The sequence below is a fragment of the Lepisosteus oculatus genome, chromosome 14 (genome assembly GCF_040954835.1).
Source record: "Lepisosteus oculatus isolate fLepOcu1 chromosome 14, fLepOcu1.hap2, whole genome shotgun sequence".
NCBI classification, from domain to species: Eukaryota; Metazoa; Chordata; class Actinopteri; order Semionotiformes; family Lepisosteidae; genus Lepisosteus; species Lepisosteus oculatus.
Window position 1 is genome coordinate 20,285,279 of NC_090709.1, and position 14,795 is coordinate 20,300,073.

Genomic DNA, 14,795 nt, shown 5'->3' on the forward strand with positions numbered 1-14,795 from the left:
TCTTTTTTAAAGGCATTTACAATTGAGCAGTGATATTTCCATAACATGTTTTTACTCCTTAGCTTAAAATTCACCCAGGTGAAATGTCAGCCATAAACATTGTGACTTTACATTTTTCAGGTAGAAAATGTTTCCAGATTCCTGTTTCTTTAATGGATCGATCTGCATCTTCCTTAATCTCTGTAAAGGACATAACCAAAACACAATTATTGTAACCAAATGAAGACCACTAGACTGTCTCACCAAACCATTGCTAATTATACCAAGAACATAAACCGTTTTCCGCGCTACATCCTGAAGGCTATCAATGTGAAAGTAGATGATCCCAGCTTGGTTAACCTCATCATCAACTTCCATAGTATCTTAAAGGATATTCAGAAGAAAAACTATAAGAATGTTGCCAAGAGATTACCAGAAAGAGGTACTTTTCATTTTTTAACTTTATTCAACTGTACTTCTTTTAATTCAAATACAAAAAAAGATGTTGATAGTATTACTTTCTCCCGGAGATATAGACAGATGCAGAGTCCATAACCAAGTACCAGAGATTGCTGGAAGGTGTTGAGGGTTGTAAAGAGAGATGTGTTGCACACACAGCTCTGAAAAGAACACCCTGCCTGACCATTATCTTGTGCTGTATTACCTGCATACCTTTCTCCAGCTGAAGGACCTGCAGCACCCAGGGGTGGTAAAGAACATGACAGTAAGAATACTTTCATACAACAAATAAGTTACACACACACACACACACATATATATGGGATTTTTACAGTTTGGTGTATTAATTTTTGCTATTACAGGTCAAGGAATAGATGCAAAGAAAGTGTTGTTTCAACAAGTGGGCAAAAAGATGGTCTAGTTTGCTGTTAACCAGCACAAAACCTCATCACAGCAGCTGGCTTCCTTTGCATTGAGTGAAGAGGAACATGCAAGTGGATGGCTACACTGATAAACCCCTTCACTCGATTCAGGGTTGTTGTGGAACTGGAATAATCCTGGCAAGCAGTGGGTGCAAAGCACAGTATCGCCGATAATGTGACACCAGTTCATCACAGGACTCGCACACTCACACCATGGCCAATTTTCATAGAAGCCCATTAAAATCCCTGTTAATACAGAACAAAAGACCTCCACTTGCATAGCTACCATCATGTATAGTATTTAAGAAAATCTCCAATGTACCTTAATTGCATTTTATTTGTGTTTTATCAGCTGTTTCATCTTTACTTCACTAAACTAAGCTGTAATGCCCAGGTCAGCAGCTGTGAAGGGAGACAAAAAGTTTTTCAGTTCATCTGCGGGAGAGCCAATTCACAGTCCTTCCAACAACTTGAGACGACAGCATGAGAAGTAAGCAGAATAATATATTACTTTATATTTCTGTGGGTTGGAAACAATCACAAATGCTTGCTTGTTTGTTTTGTAGATTCCTCCAGCCATTCATTACCAGCCAGGAGGGCAATTGAGTTGACAGAAAAATATGTAACCGATGCACAGAAGAGCATTATGTGGGATTACTTAGCCCACAGAGAAACATTATAGAATACCGACTCAGCCAGCATCTGCTCGGCAATCAAAGTAATTGAAGGCTTTGCAGGACAAGGAGTTTAGTAAGCATCATCACAATCTCAAAATAAGTCTCTCACAAAACAATCATTCATTTCTTTTTTTTTTAACTTCAGGTCAAGCAATCAATCATCAGACTCTGGACAAGAATGCATGCCTGCTGTGGAGTAAGTTTGAATACAGTACACCTCTTCAGTTATTTTTTGACTGTGTTACAGAGACCTGTGATATTTTATTTAAAAATTTTACAACAGTGGATAAAGGCCAAGATCCACAACAGCAGCTGCAGGATTTACATGTCCGAAGATGGATGATGCTACAGCCTTTCAGCAGCTGATAAAGGTGTTTCCAGTGTTATTATATGGGCAGCTTACCAAAAAAAAAGGAGCATCTGAAACTGACTAGAAGTCATGACAGGTGGAAATCAGAACAGAGGAAGTGAGACTGCAGACCGTTAATGGCAAGTTTACAAATCAATTATCTTCACCGACAAACACTAAGTTTGGAATATATTCTGAGGATTTATGATGTGGTTTTCCTTCTAGACCTTTACACTAGATGGCTATCAGGTAACCTACTATATTCAAAAGATGGACTGCTCAGCCAATGCATCAACAGTATCTGAAGTGTTTGAGAAGTGGAAGCCCAAGACAGAACTGCCACCAAATGACAAGCAAATTAAAAAGATAGAAAAGCATCAAATCTGGGAAGGCCTGAGCATCAGTGACAATCCTGTGAAGGGGAAGAAGGTTGCGACTTCCAGGTTTTCAGAAAGGAGAGGTGGTGTGTGATTATCATGGCGAGATCATCACAGAGACAGCCGCTGAAGCCCTAACGGCACAGATGGCAGAGGGAGAGAAGATACATCTTTTCTTTTTTTGATGGACCTGCACAAAAACTGTGCATTGATGCTCGTGAAGAACACTGTGCCTGCCTCACGGATATGGAGACGATCAGAAGGTGGATAAATCCATCAAAGAAAATAAATACATCAGGGCTGTAAGAGGGTCATTTATATAAACGAACAGCCTGTCATAATCCTGTCTGTGACAAAAAATGACATTGTTGAAGGAGAAGAGCTCCTCTTTGATTACAGCATTTCCAGAAAATCATTTCAAGGCAAAGGACAAGCTCTGGAGTGGTTGGATCACTAACCATTTCCAAAACAGAAACTCAGTAAGTGTACTAAAGTGCATATTTTGAAGATATATATTTTCTTGTAGCTTAAAATTAATGTTAGAATTAAGAATTATGTTTGTGTTATTGTCTTAAAAATGGCATTTCTCATTCTCACCAGCAAGGATATAAGGAAGGGATATGGGACTGCCAAAAAGATACATCATTTTCAGAAGAGCATAGAAGGCAGATAACTACCCTCAATTGTTACTGCAGAGAAATGCCACATCGTGTAAACAAAAAAAAAAGCTTTTGAGAAGTGAACCATTCTTGAAATTTATTGACAGAATCTGAATAGCACAGCATTCCCAGACCAGGCACTGGAGTTTCCTGCAGCGTTAGATGGGTAGTCTCTTGATAAGAGAGAGATCGACAGAGTACTGGAAGTCATGAACGACACCTTTCCAATTCATCGAGAACAGAGCCCACAAGATGTGTTTAGAGAACAATTTCTTACAATTTAAGTGGTAGTTTCTGAATAGGTTAAAGACAACATGGCTCTACCATATTGTTAGTGGTTTATATTTAAAATCTAAAGATTTGAAATTGAATCTGTTTCTTAAACGACATTGTTCACTGGAACAGCAGCCCAAATCATTTGATGACTGTAAATATGACAAGCTTGTGATAGTGTAAATTGTACAGTGCAAAACAGTTGTATTGTTTTGGTTTTGTCTTCAACATAATCATATTGGTAGGCATGTTATTTTTATAGCAGCAACCTGCCATTCATCACCAGCCAAGATGCCACAAGGTACAAGAGATGACCCAGAAGTACTTAATGATGCAGAGAAGAGCATATGGGTGAATAAAAGAAGACAAGAAATATCCATTAACACATGCATCTACAAATCAGAAGATGGGTGATGGTCAGCATTTAGGAGTGACACTGGAGATTAAATTCAAGTTCTTACAGCGATTTTCTGTTTGGCTTCAACACAAATCATACTAATATGCTCACATTATTAATTTGCACAAAATGCCCGATATTCAAAACAGGCCACGTTCAGAGGAGTACACACAACCCTGCCAGAACGTGGCTAGCTGAAGTGCGGCGGACCACAGGGAAAGTACTCTTGTCCACATGGATGTCTCTGCTCTGAAAACCAGTGGATAAAGGTATATGACAGTCTGTTCTCAGCTGTTGATTTTGTGCAAAACATTGAATATGAAAGATTGAAGTGTCACCATTCTATGAAGTTCAGACATAAGTATTATATTGATAAGCTAGGTCTGTTCTAATACCTGAAGAACTTTTATATTGCTTTGGTTTCCTTCACGGGCTCTGGTTTTCAGACATCAGTCCAAGATCATTGGTGGGTTAATTGGTTTCTGGTAAAATTAGCCCTAAGTGTGAGTGTGTGTGTTTGATTTCCATCTGGCATCCTCAGAAGATGTCTTTGTTTTCTTTTCTTAATTGCTGTTGATTACTAGAGTTTATTTGGCATAATACCTTTGTGATGAATACTTTCTTTTTTGTCAATAGTCTTATTTTAAATCAACAACGTCAATGAGTTCGTACCTTAACCTTAAAGAACAAGCAGTAAAAAATTAGAAACTAAACACACTTCAGATGGGTTATAAGCTGAAGTTTTTGTAAGTGAACCGAGATTCCTGTGCAGTGCAGAGACACGTCTTTAAAATGCTGCATGTATATATGGCGGACTTAAAATTTGTTCAATTTTGTCACAATGTAAAAGTATATTAAACAGGTGACATACTCCATCTATAAAGATTTGACTAATTTTAATTCCATACTTCCATTGCCTGCTTTGGAATGCATTCCTTAAATTTCCCTGAATAATCATTGTCTCACAGAGAAGACCTGGGTGACACAACAGGGGTCAGGGCTGTGCTGAATGGAGGTTTGTGTAGACTAGCCAGTGTCTATGGGCGACTGTGGGATCACCGGGGATTCCCCCCCCCAACGCCTGTAACATTGCCAGGGGGTGTAATCACAGACAAAACCTAAAGTTCCCTTCATTGAGGGGTCACTATTTGTCATACATCCTAGCTGAACAAGAGACAAAAGATAAGCCTTCCACTGTCACTGACAGAGCAGTCTGGGACACTCTAGGCTGGACTGGACCATTGGCTTTGGAAGATGGGGTAACAGGAGATGAAATAGATCACACAAGACTGTCAGTCCTGCCTAGCTGTTATGTGACTGACGGACTCACCGCCACATTGAAAAAAGACAACTGGCTTCTGTGTAGAAAGCACACCATTTCATTTTAACTGGTTAATCAGATCTAATGAGCTTTATTACCCTTGACAAGACCGGACACTTTACATCTAACTTCCTCCACCTTCCTCCCCTCAGACTCAATCTTTCTGAAACAGGGTTATCATTTTAGTTTTGCCCGGCACTGTTTGAGCAGAAGAAAGAAATAATAGCGCTATTACCGACAGTCCAATAAGTTTGGAGCTCAGAAAGAAAACTATTTAAATTATAATTATCCAACACTGGCAGGAGACTCTGTTTGTCCATGCTCAGCGGTTATATAGGACAGGACTCGGCGCGCAGCAGGTGCGGGTCATTGCTCTGCGCTCCCCGTGCGGAATGCGCGTCTCCTCCCTCCTGACTCGTCACACCGCCTTCATACTCTACAGCGGGGGAAAAAAAACTCCCCTTTACTGTCTTCATACATCCCTCTTAAATCCCAGAAACAGAAACTCCGAGGCGTTTCTGTGAGTCAGTACTGTTTTTTTCTGTTCGAGGTTACAAGCAGAAACAATAAAAGCATTGAAAGCAGGAAGTTATTTCTGCTCGTAAAAATAAATTTTCTGATTCCTAAAACCTAATAAAATCCATGTAAGTCTCCCTTTCGTTCCCAATGCACATTACTGAATATAAACCAGTCAAGTTCAAGTACTTTTCTGATTTATCTGAATAGTTCTGGCGCAGCTGTTACAACACAGATACAAACTATTTTTTTTTCAAAGGAGCTCTAGCCTTTTTTAAATTGAATATTTTTTTCAAATCGCTAAGTCACAAGAAACACCAACAACACTCATCGTAAGCTACTGACCAATCACATTCCTGAATGTTAAACCCATTTAGTATTTATTTTTAAATTGTTTTATTTTTTTTATTTTACACCTGTTTTACGTATTCTTGCTGCTGTCCTTTTACAGCCACTTGGACAGACCGCTCTGAGACATCTGCGTTCAGTAAGCGCTGAGCCTGCTCTCAGAGCAAATTGCCTCTTTTACATAGCAGCCCCGACACTGAGAAACGAAGAGTAATGCCTTCTATCTGGCATTTTTCATGTCCAATACGTTTGACATCTACCAAGGGCGACAGAGTTCTTTTGCGACACTATTTATTTTTTTTTTCTTTCTGTTCTCTCTTTGAAAACAAAACTAGAAATCGTGCAAGGGAAAAATGTTTTTTTTTTCATAGAGAAAACGTGCACCAGTATGTGTGTTGAGAAGAAATGATTAAACATGATATGTGACCTAATTTACCAGAGCAAATGCTCACCCAGCAAGGTCTGGAGAAGTTGGAGAGGATGACTTCGCATGCACATGTGCTTGCTTGCATGTGTGCTTACGTGCAAACGGGCGTGGATTCTTGTATGCAAAAAACTTTCCGAGGCTCTTCTGAAGCACATAAAATTATTTGGAGATATACATTTGTCCTTTTTTACTCTTAGGCTCTAGATTTGATAACTTTTTTTTGCATTTTTGCATTTTTCATCATTTTCCAGAAAATGGTTGCAAGCCCGATATCATGCGAAGAAACTTCAGGATTCAGGGATCAGTCAATGGATTTTCTTCAAAGTTGGATTTTTGCACTCTGTGGACAAAGAGATGTTCTATAATGTTTTTTTTTTTTCAAATTTAAAAATATCATTTTTTCATGGAGATTTGAAGGGGGTGGATTCACCCTCCTTTAGCCAGGACAGAGCTCCAGGAGCCTGGGTAGGATTCTAGCTTTCTCCCCTTGCAGGCACCTGGCACAAAATACATAATTTTTTTCCTTAAAATCTTTTTTTTTGTATTCCTTGTTGTTCCAAACGTAATTTTAATCACTTTTAATTGGAGATTATATTAATCATTAATAAATGACCAATTTCACTAAAAATAATGTAATATAAAACTGATGTTTTTAACTTTATTGTAGTGTTTTAGAATCGAATATATCTTCAAAAATTGTTATTTTTCACTCCTAGGAATGAAAGCTGTTGTTATATGATGTTTATTTTCAAATTTAAAAAAATCAAAGGCATCGGACACAGAACCTCATGGTTTTCCTAAAAATCTTTTTTTATGTTCCCTGGTGTTCCAAACTTAGTTTTAATCAATTTTAATTTGTTATTATGTTAAAAACAGGGTAATGCATTCCTAATTGGACTATAAATAATGTCATATTGTCTGCTATAAAACTGATGTTTTCAACTCTATTGTAGAGATTCTAGAATCAACTAATAGAGAATTGAAATAAAAAAATGGCATAAGAAGACATTACCAACAACGACCACAAGATGGAGATATTGTCCAAAGAGGCAAGAGGGGCAAAGCCGCGATAAGGTAAAATCATTTTTTTAAAGAGATTGCTGTCAGAATGCACATCCGTATCCCAAACAGAATCTCTAGTAAAATATGATCATTTATGAAACAGGCAAATGAGTGTCTGCTACAATATGATTGCTACATATCTGCATTTGTTGGTTTTTAAGTAAGAGAGTTGGGTTTGTAAGTTTTGAGTAAGAGTGCAGGGGGTTTAAACCTGCGATCCAGTGTGTTGAAGTATTTCACAACACTACCTCTAGCACATCTGGAAATAAATCCTCATAATGATTATTGCCCTGGGCATGTACCAAAAAATCACTGAGCATATATATATGTATCACTGTGTTGAAGCTAGAGACAGAATAACTGCAAACACATCCTAAATACAGTGTTCCTGCACCTTTGACCTGAATGTATTATGTATTATTTTTTTAAAGGGATTGCTGTCAGAATGCACAACTGAATCCCAAACAGAATCTCTAGTCAAATATGATCATTTGTGAAACAGGCAAATGAGTCTCTCAGGGGCCCATTGCTCATTTTCAGACACATTTATGCAATACTTTCACCATGCGTTGAGCAATAGGGATTAAAGATACCAGAGGTAAGGTTTAAAAGCGATTCTGAGGTGCAACACATCAGCGATACAGCTAGGCATCTGAAATGCGGGGTTCAAGAGCCCTTCAGGGAACCGTACCCTAAAGGTACCAGAAGTCCACTAGTATAAGCATTAAGTCACTGTCACCCCTGTTACAATGTGATTGCTAGATATCTTAATTTCTTTGTTTTTTAAGGAGTAAGAGTGCAGGGGGTCTAAATCTGCGATCCAGTGTGTTGAAGTATTTCACAACACTACCTGTAGCCCGTCTGGAAATAAATCCTCAGACTGCTTATTGCCCTGGGCATGTATCAATAAATCACTGAGCATACCTATATATATATATATCACTGTGTTGAAGCTAGAGACCTGTATGTAATAATATAAGTAGAATAGATTATAATAACATAATGATCCAGTGTGTTACACTACTTCACTGCTTCACTGCTCTATGCCGTCTGGAAATAAATCCTCAGACTGCTTATTGCCCTGGGCATGTACCAATAAATTACAGGAGCACATCTATATATCACTGCATTGAAGCAGGAGACAGAGAATCACTACAAACACATCCTAAATACAGTGTTCCTGCACCTTTGACCTCATCCAGAACGTATCATTTTTTTAAAGGGATTGCTGTCCGAATGCACATCTGAATCCCAAACGGAATCTCTGGTAAAATACGATCATTTGTGAAACAAGCAAATGAGTGTCTCAGGGGCCCATTCCTCATTGTCAGACACATGTATGCAATGCTTTCACCATGCATTGAGCAATAGGGATTAAAGACGACTAAGGACATGATAATTCACCTGAAGAACGGGGTCATCGTGGATTACAACAGAATAGAGATCGTGTCTGGTGAGGCAAACAGGACAGTGGTTGTAAGACTGCTGGAGTCCTTGGGCCTTTTTGTACGTGGGAACCTGGTAAATGATTTGAACTAATTTAACGTCATATTCGGGAAATCCAGAGAACGTCTTCACACTTGTCGTGGCTGTTGCAGGAAACACCTGTTGAATCTCACTCGGGATTTCTTGAGAGATCATTCAGCGAGTGAGTCCCAATTAGGAGATAATTTGGTATTTCTTAAGAGAACTCAGGATTTTTTTTTTCCTTGGTGGCAATGCGCTTTCGCAATAAATCATAGACTCTGCTTTCAAAATAGCTGCACCAGGTACTCGGACACAGATAAACACAGGGATTTAAAATTCAAGAATATGAATGGTCAACTGCTTCCAGTTGGGGTTTTTACGTTTCGTATTTAGTGATTTTTTCAATCTTTTAAAAAAAATCATTAAAATGCGAACAATATGTAAATTAAAAACAACAGCACCGACAAATGCTGGGGAGACAGGTAGTTTTTTTGTAATCAGATTCCAATGTCAAATACTGTGTATGAGAGCTTACTGTACGTAACTTTCCTTTTCTCACATTTTCTGACGACTATTCCGAAGGGGCACCCTGTCAACTCTTAATACTTTTAAAAAATCTGTCTGCGTGTTTGATTATTTTAAAAAAAGATCAATGTTGATTATAACTAAAGAAATTAATGATCACAAACAAAAAAAAGGGCTGAAGATGCGAGTCGCTTTTGTATTAGAGCTGGATGACACGAGCTTATAAATAAATAAAAAATGTTTTCTTCCAATAAATCATACATTTTGTTCCATCCTTCTTACTATACTTCTCTCTTGTAGTAGTAAAGCATTTTGATTGAAACCGAACAATACATTAAAGGTTTCATCTATACACTTATACTTCCACTGCTGTGCAGCGGAGCCTGATACACCCCAGTAGGCAAAAGACGTATAATATACGTCTATTAAACGCACACCTTAGACGTATAAATGTGGTCTGAAATTCGTCTAGAATGAAATTCTAATATACGTCTATTGTTATATGTCAATTATACGTCTATGATTAGATGTTCATTATACATAAATGGTTGGAGTTCTATTATATGGATAAATTTAGAGGTCTATTATACGGATAACTTTAGAGGACTATTATACGTATATGGTTAGAGGTCTATTATACGGATAACTTTAGAGGTCTATTATACGTATATGGTTAGAGGTCTATTATAACATGAATAACAGTTGTGAATAACATAAAACTGTCACTACACATGATTGAGTCCTTGAGTCTGGCACCTAAGACCACTCAGCCATCCTGACAAGCAGTGGAGGCTGGTGTTTTGAATGCGCCCGTTTCTTTGTCGAAGGATTATTAACTACTACTGATAGTTCTTTTCTTCTTATTACAGAGATTTCTGCATTGCAAGACAATTGACGATATAGATAAAGTAAAGTCTTGGCAAACGAAATACGCACGGACAGGGTTGGACTCCGCGATCTTCGGTTTACGAGACTGACACCTTACCGATTTATAATGACATTCACAATAGATTTAAGGAAAACACAACTGCCTGAACAGGGACTTGAACCCTGGGCCCTCAGATTAAAAGTCTGATGCTTTACCAACTGAGCTATCCAGGCTCCAGAAGAGAGTTAACACTGTCGGGATCCTCGCAAGTCACATATCTCTTCTTGTGCCGAAGCGCAGTCGTACCTGACCCGTCTGGAATGACCACTGACAGACTTTATCCAGAAGTGACAGCACCACTCCCAGTAGAATGAGAGAGAAATACAGTACGACGTGAGGAGTCAAGGGGCTCCCACAATTCATCTTTCCTCACAATACACATTTTTTCACTAACATTTTGACCTTTTCACAATCAGATTTTTTCACATTTAATAAGATCTTTTAATCAACAACATTTAAGAAAGAAAAGAAATGGAACATTTTTTGGAACAATAAACAACAAAAAACTTTCAATGCCTTGGTTGTATACATGTGCACACCCTTTATAAAGGGGGTTGCAACTGTGCTGAAATTTAACCAGTCACATTCCAGATCATGTGCAAAGGTTATTTGCCTTTGCCAGACGTCAATTGTATTGATTCTGATTAGTCCTAATTTATATCACTTGATCTCATATAACCAACCGATCTGGGAGAACAAACGTTCAAACTGCACAGCGGAACATGAAAAGAAATCCGACTGCTGGTTGTCAGCAAAGAATGTCGTTACAAATTATCCACCGAGCTGTTTTATGTATCCGGCCACCTCTTTCCTTCTTTGCAGTGAGCACAATTCTTTCCGTTTATTCTCTTGTATATTCTTTTCTATTGTACTGTCCCTTTCCCCCATGTGGAGATGGATTCACAACCGACACCCTGTTTTCACCCTGTGTTTCTGCCACATCAGTCTGTATGAGGAGTGGGTGTTTCACAGCTCCAGTGGTGCAATTGGTCAGCGTGCGGTACTTATACGGCAGTACACAGCGGAGCTATGCCGAGGTTGTGAGTTCGAACCTCACCTGGAGCAGTATGGCCTGTGTCTTTAGCTACTGAAAGCAACTGACGAGTTTAGGTGCTGGAGATGAGGTTTAAATTAATTTGAAAGAATCAAGTAAAGGTTTTTTTCTATATCACACCCAAAGAAGGCTCCACTGCTGAAACATTTCCTGCTCGTTTCAGCATGGAATAAGTAGTTGCAAGAAAATCAGCCGCCTGAATAGGGACCCTGAGATGAAAAGTTCGATATTCTACTTACTGGGCTATTCCCGTCTACTCAGTTTCTTTCTGAAACAGCGTTTTTCCAGAAATACTTACAATTTGTGAAATTTAAAATACAATCTTGCTTAAAAATGCAGATGATTTTTTTCCCAAAAACCGTAAATGGAGAAAACTGACCCATTTGAGTCTCTGTGGTACAATTGCTTAGTGCGGTCAGGTTGGGACTAAAATGATAGTAAGGTGCTGGTTCAAGCACAACCTGGCATGCCTTTCTCACTGATCCAACATGAACATCATCTAGGGAAGAAGTGGCATGTAATGTTTAATACATTATTGACTTTATTGATAATTGGAGGGAATGCAAATGCTTTGCATGTATCAAATTACAGCACATAACAACTGAGTACTGTACCTGAGTCGATATCACTGGGCAATTTCCAGTAGTGACCAACATCATCAACTTAAGATAAGATTCACACATGGAGTTTTATCTTGGAATGGAGGGCGGAGAATTCATTTATACTCCCGTTGCATCTTGAGCTAAACTATTTTAAAAATATGATGCAGATTTGTTCAAGACATTTCTAATCTCCTTAAAGAGCGTTTTCATGAAGACATACGTCGGCTAGCTCTCCACTGTTAATTGACAGGACTTTTGAAGAAACTGTTCTCATACAACCAACATACAAATTACACATCTTAATAAACATGAATGGAAATCTGTGTTGTGAATAACATAAAACTGTCACTACACATGATTGAATCCTTGAGTTTGGCACCTAAGACCACTCAGCCATTCTACCAAGCAGTGGAGGCTGGTGTTTTGAATGCGCCCATTTCTTTGTCAAAGGATTATTAACTACTGCTGATAGTTCTTTTCTTCTTATTACAGAGGTTTCTGCCTTGCAAGACAATTGACGATATAGATAAAGTCAAGTCTTGGCAAACTAAATAGGCACGGACGGGGTTGGAGCCCGCGATCTTCGGTTTACGAGACTGACACCTTACCGATTTATAATGACATTCACAATAGATTTAATCAAATATTTCACATTTAATAAGATATTTTAATCAACAACATTTAAGAAAGAAAACAAACATTTTTTGGAACAATAATTAAAAATAAACTTTCGATGCCTTGGTATCTCACCCTAAGAAGGCTCCACTGCTTTCTTCTCGTTTCAGCATGGAATAAACCTTTACTTGTTCCTTTTGCAGCCCATGCATGCTAGCACAGCTACTTACTTAAATTACCATCAGCTGTGGACCTCCAGCTGACCTGTACACAGATAGATGAGAGATATCTTCTTAAACGAGAGGAGCACGATGAAGTACAGGAAACTTGATAAAGCTCTTGCAGTTAGATTCTGTGTTTTTGTTGCTCCCTAGATATGTTTTTAATGTTTTTTTTTTCTTTTTAAGTTGTTTCATTTGATTGTTTTTAGAGCTGTTAGACTACTACAGGGATTTACCTAGGTTTCCGGAAGACTTCTCGTGTTGTGGTTGTTGTGTTTTCGGGTTACAACTATTTTTTTTCTATTGATAGGACCCCACGCATTACTGTGGGACTAGTTAACTTTAGTTCTTACATTCTACCTGAAATTACCTCAATACCTACAACTCTGTTTTTCTTTTTTTTTTTTAAAGGCAAGTGATGTTTAAAAAAAACAAGTGATGTTTTTTTCTTGAGGCTGATCGGTATCTACAACGGGTCGATTGCAACGAACTTGGCCACTGAAATTTGTCTTCATCTCTGTAATAAAGACTAGCAATCTGGTATTTGCGATGAAGTTCAGTTTCACATTTTTCAGCACTCTCACGGTTAGTATTGCCTGGAGCGACATAATACCTAACGCATTCGTTTTTGCAGCTACATCCGACGGTAACAAGAAAAAATAGTTGTAAAACCAACAGAAAGCACAGACTGCTATAACTAGTCTAGTTATATAACGATTTTAAGTATAAGGATAAACTACTGCAAGGAATCGGTCCACCTGAACAAACAGGATCGTAATGTTGACACCCAATAATGACACTGATATGTTCCGTTCCTGGACGGATAGCCCTCCTTCACATCAAACAGTCCGAGTGAATGTTAGTGTCAATTAGTGTTATCTGACCATTGACAAAGTACAACTTTTTTTTAGGGTGCAGGTTAAGTAAGAGAAAGTGTTCAAAAATCCTTTTGTCCAGAACTGAGGGGGCGACACTCCTCCCTCCCCATGCGACGCCAGGCCTGTCCCCATCCTATTCCATAATGTCATTATATATAATACCTTACAACAGTGACCATTTCCTTACTAACTGCATGCGTTAAAGTTGCACATCAGCACACAGCAGGGAGCACCTTGGTGCGATGTATTATCAATGTTAAATTGCAACCGTAATATTGACAACATTAATAAACGCATATATAATTGACATTGGAAACACAGTAACTTTTCCGGTTATATACCACAATGCATTGCTGATATTCGTTAGTCGCCATTTTGGTTTAATACTTTCATGTTTTTCAACAAAGAAGAAATCTGCAAAAATCTCAGCAGTCCTCTTTTGACAAGTAAGTATAAATAATAATAATACTATTTGAATACATACAGGTCTTACTTAATATTATTTTGGTTAAAAATAGTACGTTAATAAGCAATAAATGGCACATAGTGCACTATATAAAATAGTGTGAAGGTGAAGATCACACAAAATCAACTACAAATGTGGGAATTTTAAAATTTTAGGATTATAAATTGCATGTAGCACATTAGCAACACTACAGTAATGCTAATATAACAATAGTGTAAGAAAATTCTCACCCAATTCCTTTCAAATGCTGATACAAAATGTGAATGATTTCAGAGTTTCAGAAGTGGGTATTGAGTCTCAGAGATCAGAGATGAATTGAGGCGTGTGAGAAGGTGTACAGAACGATTGGACTCCCAATTCCACATCAAGAGGCTGAGTACAATGGAAGAGTTCTGTACACACGAGCGAGTCCTTGCTACTGGCATGATATTATATTCTCTCTGTGGTGTAGCCAAAAGCAATATTAAGTGGAGCTGATGGCACACTACGGTTTGCACTGATTCTCGGCAGCTGTTGTTGCCAGCATAAAGCTGAAGGGACCAATGAGCATTTCTGTTGAGTAGAAAAATTAAAGCTTTTTTCTGCCTTGATGTTCAGCTGACAAAGACTATCTTGAAAGACGTACCTCAGGACAGACTGTCAAATAAATCTTTCACTGATTTAATCTCTAGGGATTGGTGTTGATCAAGTCAAATAGAGGACTTATTAAAGGCTGACAGTCGAAAATGAACCAGCGGCCACAATGAAGAAATTTGCACTATGCCTGATCAGTG

The 14,795-nt window shown here is 38.3% G+C and overlaps 2 non-coding genes and 1 pseudogene across 2 annotated transcripts; 2 read left to right on the top strand and 1 right to left on the bottom strand.

Annotated features, from left to right (window-relative positions):
• LOC138242516 (zinc finger protein 271-like) overlaps nucleotides 1-14,795 on the top strand; it is a 681,240-nt pseudogene that overhangs the window by 640,879 nt on the left and 25,566 nt on the right.
• trnak-uuu (transfer RNA lysine (anticodon UUU)) lies at nucleotides 10,287-10,359 on the bottom strand. Its single transcript has one exon. It is a non-coding gene; the product is annotated as a tRNA-Lys (tRNA).
• trnai-uau (transfer RNA isoleucine (anticodon UAU)) lies at nucleotides 11,158-11,251 on the top strand. The gene is made up of 2 exons: nucleotides 11,158-11,195; nucleotides 11,216-11,251. It is a non-coding gene; the product is annotated as a tRNA-Ile (tRNA).